The 18,738-nt window shown below is 43.7% G+C and overlaps 1 protein-coding gene across 2 annotated transcripts in view; it reads right to left on the bottom strand.

Annotated features, from left to right (window-relative positions):
• Positions 1 to 18,738, bottom strand: part of rims2 (regulating synaptic membrane exocytosis 2) — a 922,071-nt gene that overhangs the window by 550,984 nt on the left and 352,349 nt on the right. The gene's annotated exons all lie outside the window — the stretch shown is intronic.

Here is an 18,738-nt window from a genome sequence, read left to right on the forward strand (position 1 = left end):
ATCATTCAATGCCTTCCTGTACATTAAAACTGTAAATTACGAAAGATGGTTCAGCATTAATGACGGCAGTCGTAAGTGTAAAATATTAATGCAATTCTATTTGTTTCTTATTAATCCTGAATTAATATGAAAGCGAAACAAAGCCTGATAACTCTAACATCAAATCATATTACGTTCATCACAAATCATTACATTGAAACAGAAAATGAATTGAGGCCCATGAAACATACTCTAACTGCTTTATTTGTACATTTTAAGATTATACAATTTTTTTCCTCTTTTTATTAAACATCCACCTAGGTTTACCTTTCTGTTTGCCATTGCACATCTGAGAGATAGAGGAAATCGTATCCAGAAGAATGCATCAAATCCAAGCTAGCAAGCACTTTTCCTTAATCTCCCCAAGCTCAGCAAAATTACATTCAAAAGCTTCCAATAATTGCAGCCTTGCTGAGCTTTGCACACAGAATTATTCTCTCCATATATTGTGATTTCATCCACATTAGCAAATCAGAATCTGCACCGCCATCTCAAAGCAGGAAACTAGGACATCAGCCCACCAACCTAACTTTGATATGTGATGACACACAGTGGGGGGGAGGAGGGAGGAGGAGTGAGGAGTTTTACAGTTTAATGCTGTTATCATGTGCTGTATATAGCTGGAGGTCAAGTAAGATTTTACTCTCCAAGGAAGATTAAGGTACTTAGCTGATTACTGGTGGACAGTTATGCCTGTAAATTGCAGGATTGTCTTTGCCATTTTCCTTGTGTACCATAGAAATGAGCATTTCACTCAGACATCTGCATACAAGTTGAAGCAAACTCGATTTGTAATAGTTATCAGTTAACTTTTGTCACAACTCTTAGAATTCTGCATAATTCAAATCATATTAAAATATCATATAGAATATGGTGAAGAGAAAATCATTTCAGATCATTTGAATGCACAGTATATAAGTAATCCAACATTTACACTTGACCTTGCAATATACAGGGAATCATCCAGGTTCCAGTCACAAAGTACATTTTCTAGATCCTACAGAAGCCTCAGAGAATATTTCCATATATTTGGTTTGAAACCCATACGTACTAATGTATATATTTCCTTCAATTTATTCCCCAAAAATCATGCAGAAAAGATGCTTTATCATTGCATTTGGCTGAACAGTCAATTATCTGGAACTTTCTGCTGTGTTTGGAACCTGGCCAGTTTTAGAAGCACATGTCAGTATATTCACTGGCATTACTCTGTACAGCTTATCAGGACGGATTGCCGTTGCTGCCTCTGAGAGACCATGATTTAATTGCTGATGTGAGAGATTTAAACCAACGTTAAGGTGGACATCTGTAAGTACATTCTTATCACATGAATGGGAATCAAGGGAATGGCGAGCATTGAGTAATTGGCACAGAGCATGGAAACAGGCCCTTTGGTCCAACCTGTCGACCAAGATGCTCCATCTCCAGAAATCCCATGTGCCCATGTTTGGGGGGAGGGGGAGGAATGAAAGGAGGAGGTTATATGGAGGAGGAAGGGAAAGGGGGGGGGGGGGTTATGGAGTTATCTAAAATTGGAGAATTCAATGTTCACACCATTGGGCGTTGTAAGCTATCCAAGTGGGATATGAGATGTTGTTCCTGCAGTTTGCGCCTGGCCTCACCCCAGCAATGGAGGAGGCCTAGGTCACAAAGATTCAGCATGGGAATGGGAAGAGGCGTTAAAATGGTTTACAACTGGAAGATCCTGCCGGTCTTGACAGGCCGAGCATGTGTTCAATGAAAGGTAGCTGAGCCTTTCTAGCACCTGCCTCAACTCCCTCCTCTGACAGATCATTCCTTAAACCCACCACCCTCTGTATTCACAAATCTGAATGTCCAGCTTGCACCGTTGATGCAGGTGTAAAAATAGAGGCATTTCCATCATGGTCAAAGATTTAATTTTTATTTCTAATTATATGATCAGATCTTTTGTCTCTGCCTGTACTGTATGATGAAATGAAATAAGGTTGGACTTGGATTATGTTCACTGAGAAGGTAGTGGGTATATGAAACAAGCAGCTAGAGGTGGTAGATGAGGAAGGTACAAATAACACCATTTAATAGACGTTTGGATGTGTACATGAACGGGAGTAGGCCCTTCAGTCTGGTCTAAGAACCCAACTGCACCAACTCTCCTTTACCTATATCTCATAATATTGCATTAATCAAATCTGAAATTTTAAATTACCAATTGATCAGCCATCAATTGGTTTTGCAATAGAATATTAAACATCTTGGTTGTGAATGCATATCCTGGCTGAAGCGTTCACAACCATAAACAGCCAAAAGAGAAGAATAGATGATCCATCTCCTTGCTTTTCCTCTCTCACTATCAGAAAACATCTCAGCTTTAGTACTGAAGATCTGTGCTGCAGAAGTAGCTGTGATTCTACACAAGCTGCTGCAGTATAATTACAACACAGACAACTAATCAACAAAGTGAAACGCTGCCCAGGTGTGACCTGCTCAGAAAAAGTAGAATAAATCCAATCTGGCTAATCATCAGCCCAGCAATCTCCCTCCATCAAGATGGATCATCAACTGTCCTATTCAATTGATACTTACCCTATACATCAATACCCAGTTTGGGTTTGCCAGGACCACTCATCTTATCATTTAAGATATGCAACTTTATCATTGCCAAGGTCCAAACATACACCAAAGAGTTGAATTCATGACGTGAGATGGAAATAACTCTGCTTGACTCTTGGGCAACATTTGATTCTGTGTGGCCTCAAGGAGTCCTGGTAATGATGAAGTTAATGGACATCAAAGGAAAACAGCGAGTCAAAGCTGTGGTTGTACGAGGTTAATCCTCCAAGCTGCAGGTTATCACAGCCAGAACTTTGTGAGGGTAGTGTCCAAGACACAATTTTATTCAGTTGCTCATCAATTAAGTTCCTTTTGTCAAAAGGTCAGAAATGAGGATGTTTGCTGATGGTTGCATGATTGGTTGCATTTACAACTCCTCAGTAAATGAAGTAATTCATGCCTATATGCACGAGAGCTAGACAATATTCTGGCATGGGCTGACACGGGACAACAACGTTTGTGTGACCAAAGTGCCAGGCAATGGGCATTTCTAACTAGAGATATAACTACCTACCCTTAACATTCAAAGGCATCACCTTACATATATCAGTAATACCTGTATAACTTCTATCGTTTAGCAGTCAAGCCTCCTACATAAGTAAACATTCCACTGGTTTCTGTTTTTAATGACTCTTCATACCCAGTCAATGACCCATGGTGATCTATCTGTTCATCAACACTTCCTAGCTTCTCAGCATATTGTAAATACATTCATCTGTCTTGCTCAGGTCCAAAATGGCTGATCCTACACTTCTGCACACTGAACTGCATCCGTCAAAATCTATCAATGTTCCAAATGTTCTGCTTCCATCCACAATATTTATTGTGCTATCTAACTTAGTGCCATCAGCAAGTCTGGCTATAGATCTGAGTTTTCCTTCATCCAAATCATGTGTAACAATAATGAAAAATAGATGCCATCGTACAGATCACCCAAGACACCAGAGTCATATCCTGCTAATTTGAATATATATCCACCCTGCCAATTAATCACACAAAGCACATTCGTAAATATTTTGCTGAAATTTATAATTAGTGGCTTGCCATCTGCTCTGTTCTCCCTTAAATCACGAGAGCGTTTCATTGCTAAAGCTACAGCAGCAAAGTGCTGATGATTTCACAATGATAGTGTGGCAAAGCAGGGAATAGGGCTGAATAACCCCCATTCATTAGATTGCCAGAAACCCCCCCCCCCATCTTTGGATGCCTTAGTTGGCCCCATTGGCGTCACCAGCTGTGAAACCTGTCACCAGCTGTGAAACCTGTCGCCACCCTGCCCATTCCCTCTTCAACCCTGGCCACTCCCTCTTCTCCCCTCTTCCATCAGGCAAGAGGTACAGAAGTGTGAAAATCCACACCTCCAGATTCAGGGACAGTTTTTTTCTCAACAACTGAACCATCATATCACAACTAGAGAGCAGTCCTGAGCTATTGGCTACCTCTTTGGAGACCCTTGAGCTATCTTTAATTGGACCTTACTGGACTTCTTGCACTAAATGTTATTCCCTTTAACGTCTATCTGTACAACTACGGTTGGCTCAAATGTAATCATGTATAGTCTTTTCACTGACTGGTTCGCACGCAACAAAAGCTTATCACGGTACACGTGTAAACTATACTAACTAAATGTTGCTGAATGTTGCTAATCTGAGGAAAGACATTCTTGCCATGGAGGGAGTACAGAGAAGGTTCACCAGACTGATTCCTGGGATGGCAGGACTTTCATATGAAGAAAGACTGGATAGACTCGGCTTGTACTCGCTAGAATTTAGAAGATTGAGGGGGGGATCTTATAGAAACTTACAAAATGCAGGAAGATTGTTCCCGAGGTTGGGGAAGTCCAGAACAAGGGGTCACAGTTAAAGGATAAGGGGGAAATCTTTTAGGACCGAGATGAGAAAAAGATTTTTCACATAGAGAGTGGTGAATCTCTGGAATTCGCTGCCACAGAAGGTAGTTGAGGCCAGTTCATTGGCTATATTTAAGAGGGAGTTAGATGTGGCCCTTGTGGCTAAAGGGATCAGGGGGTATGGAGAGAAGGCAGGGATGGGATACTGAGTTGGATGATCAGCCATGATCATATTGAATGGCAGTGCAGGCTCGAAGGGCCGAATGGCCTACTCCTGCACCTATTTTCTATGTTTCTATGAATGCCTCTGGAATTTCATAATACAGAAAAACTTTCCTCACATGCCTCCTGAGACCCATCAGACCTTTCAGGTGAGGCATATGTTCATGTGCACCTCCTCTAACCTCATCTACTGCATGCTGTGTTCCCGATGTGGTCTCCGATGTGGTCGAGACAGAACATAGACTTGTCGACTCATTCCCTGAACAAGTGCGGACGGTCAGCCAAGGCCTGCAGGATCTCCCAGTTACTAACCATTTTAACTCCCCTTCCCATTCCTATGTTGACCTTTCTATCCTGGGCCCCCTCCATTGCCATAGTGAGGCCACACCTGAACTGAACGATCAGCACCTCATAATCTGCTTGGGTATCTTACAACCTAATGGCATGAACATTGAATTCTCCAATTTTAGGTTACTAACTTCAATCCCCTCCTCCCCTTGCCCTCCCCCATACCCCCCCCCCCCCCGCCTTCCCTCTCCTCTCTGTGCCCCACCAGGAGGTGCATCTATTTCTCCCCTCAACTCCAATTATATTCCATCCGTTGGCTTCACAATTCACACTTCTATCCTTATCTTACACCATCTTTAAGAAGGAACTGCAGATGCTGGAAAATCGAAGGTAGTCAAAAATGTTGGAGAAAAATGCTAGTGAGGCAGCATCTATGGAGCGAAGGAAATAGACAACGTTTCGGGCGGAAACCTTTGCAGTCTGAAGAAGGGTTTTGGCCCGAAACGTTGCCTATCTCCTTCACTCCATAGATGCTGCCTCACCTGCTGAGTTTCTCCAGCATTTTTGTCTACCTTATTTTACACCATTTATCTTTTCATTGCTGCCGTTTGTCCAGCTATCTGCCTATCAAAAATCCCCCTCAGCTATTACTCACCAGGCTTTGGTCTACCCCTTCTCGCTTCCATTTTCCTTGCCCCTCCCCACCAAATACAGTCCAAAGAAAGTTTCTGACCCAATATGACACTGATCCACGTTCTCCGGTGATGCTGTCTGACCCACTGAGTTACTCCAGCACTTTTGGTGTCTTTTTGCTGTATTGGATTAAGGGTTAGCTAACAGGCAGGAAACAGCAAGTATGGATAAGGAGGTCATTTTCTGGTTATAAGCATGGAGAATTATAGGAACCAATGCTGGGAGTGCAGTCGCTTACAATATATATCAATGACTTAAAGGATGGAAATGAAAGAACACCAACTTTAAATTACATTACAGCAGTTGGGAAAGGATGCTCTGATGAGCTTACAGTTTCCAGAGAGATATTGCAGGGCCAGCATCTGGAGAATAGCTTGCAGTGTGGAAAAATGTGAAGTTATTCATCTTGAACAATACTGCAGAGTATTAATTAAATGGAGAAAATCTGTGGAAACCTGCCAGGCTGTGAGATTTGGAAATTATTTCAAATGGAATGCAAAATGCTAGCACACAAGCGCAGCAGGTAATAGGACAGTCTTGAGTTCATGAGGACTGAAGTATGAAAGGAGGTCTTACTGCAACCGTACAAGCCACTAGTGAGACCACTTCTACTGAGAATCATTTTAGTTCATCTATTTAAAGAAAGATATAATTTCATTGGCAGGAATTCAAAGAAGTTTCATTTGGATGATCCTGGCTACGGATCTATTGTCCTTTGAGGAATGAATAAGAGGTTGGGACTCAGGGTATTGTGAGTCTGTTATCTCCTTGCCACAGAGACTTCTAGGGACAGAATCCCTGTTTCAATTTAAGGCTGAGATGAATTAGTAATAAGCGATAGAATCACCAATCATGGGGAAACAGCAGGAGAGTGGACAAGCAATATCGAACCAGCTATGACTGATTGAGTGGTGGAGCAGATTCCAAGGGGCTGGATGGCCTCCTCTTGTCCCCACTTCTATGATCTATAAATCTAATAAATGTTATTATTGTACATGACAGACTTGTGCCTTATCATTGTTCAAGCTTTATCAGTGTTGAAAGAGATGGGTCAGTTGCCAGAAAATACACAGCCTTTAACCTACTCTTGCAGCCACATTATTTATATTTTGATTCAGTTCAACCCTATTGAGAATGCACGGAGTAAGCTATACGCTTTATGGAGTTTTGTGGTCTATAGTTAAGGAAGGATCTGAAAGTGTTCTTTCTGAAACAGACAAGATTCTGAAGGGGATTAACAGAGGGTATGTTGAGAAAATATTTTCTATAGTGGATGTATCTAGAACTAGAAGGCATAGTTTAAAAATTAGAGGTTGCCCATAATACCCAGATCAGGTGGATTTATTTTCTCAAAGCACTGTGTTTCCTTGGAATTCTTTAGCCCAGGTAGCCATGGAGGCAAGTCAGTGCATATATTCAAGGCAGAGATTGACAAATATTTGAACGACAAGGGAGTCAAGGGTATGGAAAGAACATAGAAGAATGAGACCAACATTGGATTAGCCATGATCTTAGTCAATGGCAGAGCTGAGCCAAGTGGAATTGTGCTTCTTTCGTATAAACTCTAAAAGACATACTGTAGTCAAGTCAAGTTTATTCGTCACATACACATACGAGATGTGCAGTGAAATGAAAAGTGGCAATGCTCGCGGACTTTGTGCAAAAAAACAAACAAACAAACTACAAACAGAATGGAACAGAATCACATATTCTTTTACATATTAAATATTGTGGGCGGAAGGAAAAAGGGATAAAAAAAATAAAAAAAATAGTGCAACATCTTTATAATGTTTGTTGTGTTTTGCATTATGTGTTGTGCTTTTGGTATGTTTTGCAATATCCATGGGAGCACTCTCTTTGTCAATGGCCCTATGACCGGAACTATTAACTCTGTTTCTCTTCCCACAGATGCAGCCTGTCCTACAAAGTATTTCCAGCATTTTATGTTTGGATTTCAGATTTCCAGCAGCAACTTTTTCAATTTTCACTTGCTGTAATTACTTCCCTCCATTATCCTGGCCAATGATTGGTTGCATTCTACTCCCAATAACCATGGGATAATGTTATGAACTTTAATCATCTGTAAGAAAAATAAATAAACGTGTACAAGAGGGGAACATTTTAACAAAGCATAGTTTTTATTCCATGTTTATACTGAAAAATGGTGACGGGGCAGGGTAAATAATTTTAACTGGAGTGCATTAAAAATGATTTTGCAGCATTTGATCTTTCACAGTTGCACACAAAACATTGGATAGCACCGTATGCTGCTTTGTAATATTGATTCATCAGAACTGGAAAAAATCACATCATTACTGATGCTAAGGGGTTCAGAACAGTCCTGGCAATAAAGATAAAGTTGCAGGGTCTAACACATAGTGAATCATCCTACCTAGCTCCAACCTGTGCCTGTGCACATTCAGATCATGTCCTTACCCCCTGAACTAATGCTTATCCTTCATGGTAAACCCTTGTTTTAACGGACCCCTTTATAGCAGATTTTGGTTATAGCGGATGGATCCTTGGCTCACAATGTACACCAGCAAGCCCTTCTTCATGCACTGCATGGTCCGTGTTGTGACTCACCTGGAGACATTGTTTTCTTCAGGACGCTGCCACCGACCGAACGCGCTTGGCAACTGTAGGGCTCCCTCCCTCCCACCAGCTGCTGTTTCTTCCTGTTGGCCATCACTTTTTCCATTCCTTACTCCGCCGCCACCTCTTCCTCCTTCTCCCCCAGTGTGGCCGACATACTCTACCTAGAAAGATGTCAGCGACTATGGGGGAGAGGTGGAGGAGGCAGCGATGGAGCGAGGAGCAGACAAAAACGATGGCCGACAAGAAGAAGCAGAAGCTTGTGAGAGGCGAGTGAGCATCATGATGACTGAGTGCGGCTTGTCGTTGGCAGCGGCCTGAAGAAAGAGCTGACGGCCAGGGGCTACAACGCGAGTTGCAACAACAGTCGTGTCATCGGGCCAGTGTGGTAGCTGGTGAAGGAGGGCTCGTTGGTGCAGACCAGTGGTATTGGCACCTGGGTTTAAGATGAAACAACACAAAGTGCTGGAGTAACTCAGCAGACTGAATCAGTCTGAAGAAGGTTACTGACTTCACTTATCCATGTTCTCTAGAGATGCTGCCTTGCCCGCTGAGTTACTCCAGTATTTGGTGTCATTTTGTGTATTATCCACGAGTAGTTGCACTACTCTACAGCCAAAAATCTGTAGCCTCCCTTTGACCTGGTATTTTGTTGGTTCACATGCTTGATCAATGGTGTTTTATCATTAATGTAGCAATGTTACAAAATTTTGAGATTTTAAAAATCAAGTCTGTAATTTATCCCATCAGATAAAGCATAAAAATAAGTTTAATTTGACACCTAATTCACTTTCATATCTCAAGTATTTAAAAAGTTATGGCCATTTTCATACTGGGAAATGAGCATCTTGTTCCCTATTGATTTTCTATGGACATAACAAAAAAGCTGTGATCGTGAACAGTCAAAAGCCCATAACTTTCTTAAAAATTAAGAGAACTGAATGAAATTTTCAGTTATCATAGATTGAAGCATTCTGAAACAAATATAAAATAATCTTACTTGGATGACCTGAAATGAAAGCATATAATTAGTTAGTTACCTAATTGTAGCTAATTTCAGACTTCAATTACTAGATCTAAACATCTATCCATTTCTTAATAAATGATTAACATTTTTAAATAGCCTAAATGTCCAAATAATATTCACAAATAATTCACAATAAAACATGATTTTTAAATCTCATTTACATTAATTTATAGGCCAAATGGAAGGAATTTAGTGTTTAATTGCTGTAAATAAATGCCCATTTAAATCAGCTTTCCAGTGGGTCCCTGTGGAACGCGCTGGTTTAGAACGTTCACATTGCGGTAGATTTGTGCCCCAAATGCCGAGAAAAATACTGCGCGATATAATGGGCCCAAATTGAGCTACTCGCAATATTAAACTTAGTATAAAGGGATCTTTAGAAGCCCTTTTTAATGTAAAAATATACAACCTAACTTCTGCTATTTGCTTTATGAGACCCTGCGGTTGCTGGCGGTCGCGGGTTTAGAGATTGATTTTTAAACTACTATAACTATTATTCAAGGCCTTTAAACCTAATAATAGCTTTTGCGACGGGGTCTTCCAGCGATTTTTCGTTAATAATTAACTAGGCTGAACATTTTCGATTGGAACAGCTTAGAGAAAATCGCGTTTTAAACCCGCCCCCTCTAAACGGCGCCAAAATCGCGCACACCCTCAGCAGCAGATCTTCAACGACGCTTCAGGTAGGCTTTGCAACATACCTAATTAATGTTTTATTATTATTAATGTGTAGTGTTTTCTGAGTCATTCGTAACTGTCACTGTATGTCATGTTGTTACTTGTGGGCGGAGCACCAAGGCAAATTCCTTGTATGTGAATACTTGGCCAATAAACTTACTTACTTACTTACTTATTAACCATCATCCGCAGTTTCTACCACCTATATTGATAATGATTTACTCGGTTATGGTGGACAATCGGCAATGACAGATACCGTCTACCCCCCTTCCCTCCCCCTTCCCCCCCAAAGACGAAACTCACCTACAGGACGAGGGAATCCAAGACCCGCATCGCAATCCCGACTGGTCGCACATGGAGCCGCTCGGAACTACTCAGCATCGGACGCGGCTGCGAGAAACTGGCGTGTGAGTACTACAGTACCCTTACCGTCCCGTCGGAGCTGGGCAGGAAAGCCCCTTGGATCACCACTCCGGAGGGCAGGAGACGGAGCAAGCGCCGGGAACGGAAGCAGAAACGTGGAAGGCGAGCGGGGGTGCAGGACAGGCTACGGAGGGCTCCACAAAGACCATCGCTCCCAAGCGTCTTTCTGGCGAATGTCCGGTCACTCACCAACAAGCTGGATGAGGTAAGGCTCTGGATCAACACCCAGCGATCCCTGGAAGACTGCTGTGTGCAGATCTTCACAGAGACCTGGCTCAGCGCGCTGGTTCCCGATGGGGCTGTGGACCTGACCAACCGGTCACTGCATCGTGCTGATAGAACAAAGGACTCCGGTAAGAGCAAGGGTGGTGGGCTCTGCATCTACATCAACAATGACTGGTGCACCAACCACACTGCAATAGAGAGCTACTGTTCCCCAGACCTGGAATACCTACTGCTTAAATGTAGACCATTTTACCTGCCTCGGGAGTTTACTGTGGTTATCATCATGGCCATATACATCCCACCACAGGCTAATGTTAACCTAGCACTTTCACAGCTGCACTCGGCCATCAGTAAGCAGCAGGATGCTCACCCCGACGGTGCCTTCATTGTTGCAGGGGACTTTAACCAGGTCGACCTACGTGCCACACTCTGCAAATTCCACCAGCATGTGCAGTGCCCTACCAGGGGCTCAAACACGTTGGATAAAGTGTACACCAACATCAAGGGCGCATACAGAACTCTCCCCCGCCCATCCCTGGGACAATCCGATCCCCTCTCACTGTTTCTACTGCCTGCATACAGACCCCTCATCCGCAAGACCAAACCTGCAATAAGGACGGTCAAAATATGGCCCGAGGACGCAACCCTACAACTCCAGGACTGCTTTGATCGCACCGACTGGGACCTGTTTGCACAACAGGCTACCAGTGGTACAGAGATAGACTTGGAGGAGTACACATCCACTGTGCTCTCCTACATCAACTGCTGTGTGGAGACTGTCACAGTGGACAAGCAAATAAAGATGTTCCCAAACCCGAAACCCTGGATGAACAAGGAGGTTCAGGGTCTGCTAAGGGCACGCAACAACGCCTTTAAATCCAGGGACACTTCTGCTTACAGTGCGGCCAGGGCGAACCTGAACAGAGGCATAAGAAAGGCCAAAGTCATCCACAGGCAAAGGGTAGAAGACCACTTCAATACCGCGGACACCAGAAGCATGTGGCAGGGTGTCAGGGACATCACTGACTACAAGAGCAGCCCCGCCTGCCCCCACGGTGATATCACACTGGCCAACGAACTAAACACCTTCTTTGCCCGGTTCGATACTGGCAACACCACCAGGTGTGAAATAACCCCGGCCATAGCAGAGGGACAGGCCTTAACACTGAGCACTCAGGAGGTACAGTGCGCTCTGCGTAGGATCAATCCACGCAAGGCTGCAGGCCTGGATGGAGTACAGGGAAGAGTATTAAAGGACTGTGCTGGACAGCTGGCGGAGGTATTCACGAGAATCTTCAATCTATCTCTATCTCTGGCAATGGTCCCCAAGTGCCTGAAAACAGCCACCATAGTGCCGGTGCCGAAAAAGTCCAAAATCACCAACCTCAACGACTACCGGCCGGTTGCCCTGACTCCAATCCCTATGAAGTGCTTCGAAAGGCTGGTCCTCTCCCATATTAAATCCAGCATCCCTGCCTCACTGGACTCCCATCAATTTGCATACAGGGCAAATAGATCGACAGAGGATGCCATCTCTCTGGCCCTTCACACTGTCCTGACTCACCTGGACAGACAGGGCACGTATGTGAGGATGCTCTTCATTGACTATAGCTCTGCATTCAATACGGTCATCCCCACCAAGCTCACCACCAAACTCCACCAGCTAGGCCTCAGCTCACCGATATGCGCTTGGATCCTGAACTTTCTCACGGAGCGACCGCAGGCAGTGAGACTGGGCCCGCACCTGTCCTCCACCATCACCCTGAGCACCGGCACACCACAGGGTTGTGTACTAAGCCCCATGCTCTACTCCCTCTTCACTCACGACTGTGTCCCTGCATTCGACACCAACACCATCGTGAAGTTTGCAGACGACACAACAGTGATTGGGCTGATCACCAACGGTGATGAAACAAACTACAGAGCGGAGGTGCAGAACCTGGCGGACTGGTGCGCCAATAACAACTTGGCACTAAACACCTCCAAGACCAAGGAGCTGATTATTGACTTCAGGAGGTCCCATTCTGGAGAATACGCCCCAATCTCCATTTACGGGGAAAGTGTGGAGAGAGGGTCCAGCTTTAAGTTTCTGGGCACTCACATTTCAGAAGACCTCACATGGTCCACAAACACCGCCGCGCTGGTCAAGAAGGCACAGCAACGACTGTTCTTCCTGAGGGCATTAAAAAAGACTGGTCTGCCCCAACAGCTGCTGACAACGTTCTACCGCTGCACCACAGAGAGCATACTAACGTATGGCATCTCTGTGTGGTATCTCAGCTGCACGGAGGCGGAGAGGAGAGCTCTTCAGCGCGTCGTCAACAGAGCGCAGCGGATCATCGGGACAGAGCTACCAGCCTTGGAGGGCATCTACCACACGCGGTGCCTCAGGAAGGCCCTCAGCATCCATAAGGACTCATCACACCCCTGCCACGGTCTGTTTCAACTACTTCCCTCCGGCAGACGTTACAAGGCCTTCTACGCCCGAACCTCTAGACTCAGGAACAGTTTTATCCCAAGAGCTATAGCGGCTCTGAACCGGCCCTAATGAGTGCCCCCCCACCCAGCCCCTTTGGACAGTCTCCCTCAGATGGTCACGTCAATCAATTCAGCTTGCTTATTTATGTATTGTATTTATTTACCTTTCTTGTACATCAGTGGAGCTGCACACTAAATCTCGTTGCACTGACGTGCAATGACAATAAAAGATATATTATTATTATTATTATTAAAGGTCCATTATAATGAGGGTTTACTGTATCTGGTTTTCAACATCTGGTGTTGATTTTGTATTTTTGTATTGAACCTTGTAATTATAGTATGTTTACAATTTAGAAAAATATGAAGTTATGTGGAACCAATCAATCAATTTTGCCAAAAACTGCAGAAGCTGGAAAACTGTTAAAAACAACAAAAAAGTTAAAATATACAGCAGGTTAGCAATGTGTAGTGAAAAACAGTAATTTTCAATCGGTTACCATTTCATTTTATATTTTCTAATTTAATCCATTTCAATCCTTATCCTTCAAATATGTAGATATTTTTTCTCCTGGTTCATTTGCATTCATTCAAATTGCTAGCTTTTCTAGTTACATCCGTAACTCTCTATTAGTCTTTTGTATTGTATCTTATCAAAGGCCTTACGCAGGGGTTCAGGTGTCAGGGAGAGGATTAGGGAGAAGTTATTGGAGAGAGGAATGTGGTGTGGGCCAGTGGATCAGAGACATAATTGAAGGAGGGGAGTGGTTGTGGTATTGGGTGCCGAAGGATATCAGCAGTGAATGACTGGAGCAATCACTTGGGAAGCACACTTGAGGTGAAGATGTAAATCTCAAGATCACTAAGATCCAGACCACTTTAAATTATGGAAACACACTGGTTTCATCCCTCTGATTTCATCACTTCTATGGGCACAAGTTGCACAATACAATTTACTCCACGTGACACTAAAGTGAGTCTTGAATGCTGTTTGATATCATTGTGTCTGCTCGGTAGCTTCCATTCCTATGTATATCAGACAAACAGAAGCCCTTTGTGTAACTATGCTGGTGCACCACTTGTACACTAAGAACCTTTACTACTGTTTGGCATTCATAAATATCACAGGGAAAGCAGGAAGATTGTTCCCGGTGTTGGGGAAGTCCAGAACAAGGGGTCACAGTTTAAGGATAAGGGGGAAGTCTTTTAGGACCGAGATGAGAAAAACATTTTTCACACAGAGAGTGGTGAATCTCTGGAATTCTCTGCCACAGAAGGTAGTTGAGGCCAGTTCATTGGCTATATTTAAGAGGGAGTTAGATGTGGCCCTTGTGACTAAAGGGATCAGGGGGTATGGAGAGAAGGCAGGTACAGGATACTGAGTTGGATGATCAGCCATGATCATATTGAATGGCGGTGCAGGCTCGAAGGGCCGAATGGCCTACTCCTGCACCTATTTTCTATGTTTCTATGTTTCTATGAACAAGAGGGTTTCTGATAATGCTATGCTCAAATAATGATTTCTAATCAACAATTAGAAACAGAATCAGTCATTCAAAATAACACTTGTAAGCTAGATTTACTTGTTCATCAGTCAGTTGCCTCGACTGCTCTTGTAATTAATGAATATGTTTCCAACAGGATCCATGCATATTTATTAAAATCACAATTCAGCAACTCTTACGCTCGGAACATCCAGGATACATGAAAGTATATATTTAAAAATTGCTGTGGAGGATGAAAACTATCTTAACATATTCTACTAATATTCCTGCTGGCGTTGGTGCTCACCTCCACGTGTCCCCTTGAAGGGAGAGGAAATGTGTTGTGCCTTCGTGCATAACACCTAATGTCAATCCTTTATTGGATGCATACAAAGCACACAACACAATTCAACACGACTCAATCAGTGCTTTCCTTTCCTTACTTCTTTCCCACATATCCCACCCCTTCCTTTTCCCGGCTATCAACTGGTCTGATATAGAAACATAGACATAGAAACATAGAAAATAGGTGCAGGAGGAGGCCATTCGGCCCTTTGAGCCAGCACCGCCATTCATTGTGATCATGGCTGATCGTCCCCAATCAATAACCCATGCCTGCCTTCTCCCCATATCCCTTGATTCCACTAGCCCCTAGAGCTCTATCTAACTCTCTCTTAAATCCATCCAGTGATTTGGCCTCCACTGCTCTCTGTGGCAGGGAATTCCACAAATTCACAACTCTCTGGGTGAAAACGTTTTTTCTCACCTCAGTCTTAAATGGCTTCCTCTTTATTCTAAGACTGTGGCCCCTGGTTCTGGACTCGCCCAACATTGGGAAAATTTTTCCTGCATCTAGCTTGTCCAGTCCTTTTATAATTTTATATGTTTCTATAAGAACCCCCTCATCCTTCTAAACTCCAGTGAATACAAGCCTAGTCTTTTCAATCTTTCCTCATATGACAGTCCCACCGTCCCAGGGATCAATCTCGTGAACCTACGCTGCACTGCCTCAATCACAAGGATGTCCTTCCTCAAATTAGGAGACCAAAACTGTACACAATACTCCAGATGTTGTCTCACCAGAGCCCAATACAACTGCAGAAGAACCTCTTTACTCCTATACTGAAATCCTCTTGTTATGAAGGCCAACATTCCATTAGCTTTCTTCACTGCCTGCTGTACCTGCACGCCAACTTTCAGTGACTGGTGTACAAGGACACCCAGGTCTCGCTGCACCTCCCCCTTACCTAACCTAACCCCATTGAGATAATAATCTGCCCCCTTGTTTTTGCCGTCAAAGTGGATAACCTCACATTTATCTATATTATTAGACTAAGTGGGACCCATTGGGTCCTATGTTCACAGGGGAGGGCTGGTCCCCCAACGCAATATTCCACCTCTCCACCAATTCCAATATTGGTGGCCAGTGGGGGGGGGGGTTGGCACACTTTCTGGAGCGCTGGTATGGGTGTTGTGGGCTGAAGGGACTGGTCTCCAGAGGGCTAGTATGGACATTGTGGGCCAAATGGATTCTTGGGGTGGCAGCTCAGTCCCTCAAGCCTGATGTGCTGGCAGCTCATTCACGGCTGGTGGGCTGGCAGTTGACTCATGGCTATTCCTTGAAATTCTATTTCAAGCAGGGTGCAAGGCCACCAAATTCAAATCCATTTTCCTATCATTTCAAGCAGGGTGCACAGCCACCAAATTCAAGTGCAGTTTCTTACCACTTCAAGCAGGGTGCAAGGCCACCAAATTCAAATGCAGTTTCATACCATTTCAAGCAGGGTGCAAGGCCACCAAATTCAAATGCAGTTCCATACCATTTCATGCAGGGTGCAAGGCCACCACATTCAAATGCAGTTCCATACCATTTCATGCAGGGTGCAAGACCACCACATTCAAATGCAGTTTCATACCACTTCAAGCAGGGTGCAAGGCCACCAAATTCAAATGCAGTTTCATACCATTTCAAGCAGGGTGCAAGGCCACCAAATTCAAATGCAGTTCCATACCATTTCATGCAGGGTGCAAGGCCACCACATTCAAATGCAGTTTCATACCATTTCATGCAGGGTGCAAGACCACCACATTCAAATGCAGTTTCATACCATTTCAAGCAGGGTGCAAGGCCACCAAATTCAAATGCAGTTCCATACCATTTCATGCAGGGTGCAAGGCCACCAAATTCAAATGCAGTTCCATACCATTTCATGCAGGGTGCAAGGCCACCAAATTCAAATGCAGTTCCATACCATTTCATGCAGGGTGCAAGGCCACCACATTCAAATGCAGTTTCATACCATTTCATGCAGGGTGCAAGACCACCACATTTAAATGCAGTTTCATACCATTTCAAGCAGGGTGAAACCACCATAAAACCACACAAAACACCACACTCACAGTTCAGTAGACATTCAGTGTGTTCAGTTGATTCACAGCTCAGACGAAGTCATGACCTCTCCCTCCCCCATCATGCAGAGACTGATCCACACCTACACTTCCAGGTTTTATAATCCCTCCCCCTCCCACCGGAAAAGGTGTGGCCTTCATGGTGTGATTGACAAAAGAGAGATTCACAACATTTTTTAAACACGAATAACATTTTTATTTTTCATTGATGGGTAGAATCCACTCCACCTGATGAGCGTAAAAGATGAGTAAGACGGCCAAAAATCACAGCCGTAAGTGGTAGCGTTTTATCTAAAATCAATATACAGTGTAAACGGGAAGTTGTCAAGTTTAGACGACCAACCATTTGCAGTGCTTTTACTTCAGCCTAAAACCCTCACCAACCATTTGCAGTGCTTTTACTTCAAACCAATCAGATTTTCATTTTCAAACCACATTAAGGACACTCAAGTTCAGTAAAACCACACTCACAGTTTAGTAGACATGTGTTCAGTGTTATTCACAGCTCAGACTGAGAGACGTGACCCTCTCACTTCCCCCATCTTGCAAGACTGACTGAGGCACAACACTTCCGGGTTTTATAGTCCCTCCCCCTCCCATCAGCAGGGGCAGCATAGAGAATCTCAACATTTTTTAAACATTAATAACACTTTTATTTTTCATCGATGGGAATGTCCTCTTGTCCTGCACAGTGGTGGAGGACTCTGAGTAAGATGGCCAAAAATCACAGCCGTAAGTGTCAGCATTTTTTCGAAAATCATGAACCAGAAAAACAGGAAGTGGTAAAGATCAGACTTTTAGTAATATAGATACTGCATCTGCCACACATCTGCCCACTCACTCAACTTGTCCAGGTCACCCTGCAACCTCCTAACATCCTCTTCACAGTTCACACTGCCACCCAGCTTTGTCATCCGCAAACTTGCTTGTGTTGCTCCTAATTCCCTCTTCCAAATCATTAATATATATGGTAAACAGTTGCAGCCCTAACACCGAGCCTTTCGGCACTCCACTCGCCACTGCCTGCCATTCTGAAAAGGACCCGTTCACTCTTACTCTCTACTTCCGGTCTGCCAACCAATTTTCTATCCATGTCAACACCCTACCTCCAATGCCATGTGCTCTAATTTTAGTCACCAGTCTCCCGTGCGGGACCTTATCAAAGGCTTTCTGAAAGTCTAGATACATTACATCCACTGGCACCCCTTCATCCATTTTACTTGTCAAATCCTCAAAAAATTCCAGAAGGTTAGTCAAGCATGGTTTCCCTTTCATAAATCCATGTTGACTTGGACTAATTCTTTTACTGCTATCCAAATGCCCCGTTATTACCTCTTTAATAATTGACTCCAGCATCTTTCCCACCACCAAAGAGGCTAACTGGTCTGTAATTCCCCGTTTTCTCTCTCCTTTCTTGAAAAGTGGGATAACATTAGCTATCCTCCAATCCACAGGAACTGATCCTGAATCTATTGAACATAGGAAAATGATCACCAATGCGTCCACTATTTCTAGAGCCACCCCCCTGAGACCATCTGGCCCAGGGGATTTATCATCCTTCAGTCCCATTAGCCTACCCAAAACTATTTCTCGCCTAATGAAAATTTCTTTCAGTTCCTCTATTGTTCCTTTTTTGAAGGGTTATGTTATCAGCTAACAGCTTGTTCAAAGACCTATCTGAAACACACATTGCTGTAAGGAGTGGTACCATGTAGGTTTGTGTCTTGTTTGTTCAT

The sequence above is a fragment of the Amblyraja radiata genome, chromosome 4 (assembly GCF_010909765.2).
Source record: "Amblyraja radiata isolate CabotCenter1 chromosome 4, sAmbRad1.1.pri, whole genome shotgun sequence".
Classification (NCBI taxonomy): Eukaryota; Metazoa; Chordata; class Chondrichthyes; order Rajiformes; family Rajidae; genus Amblyraja; species Amblyraja radiata.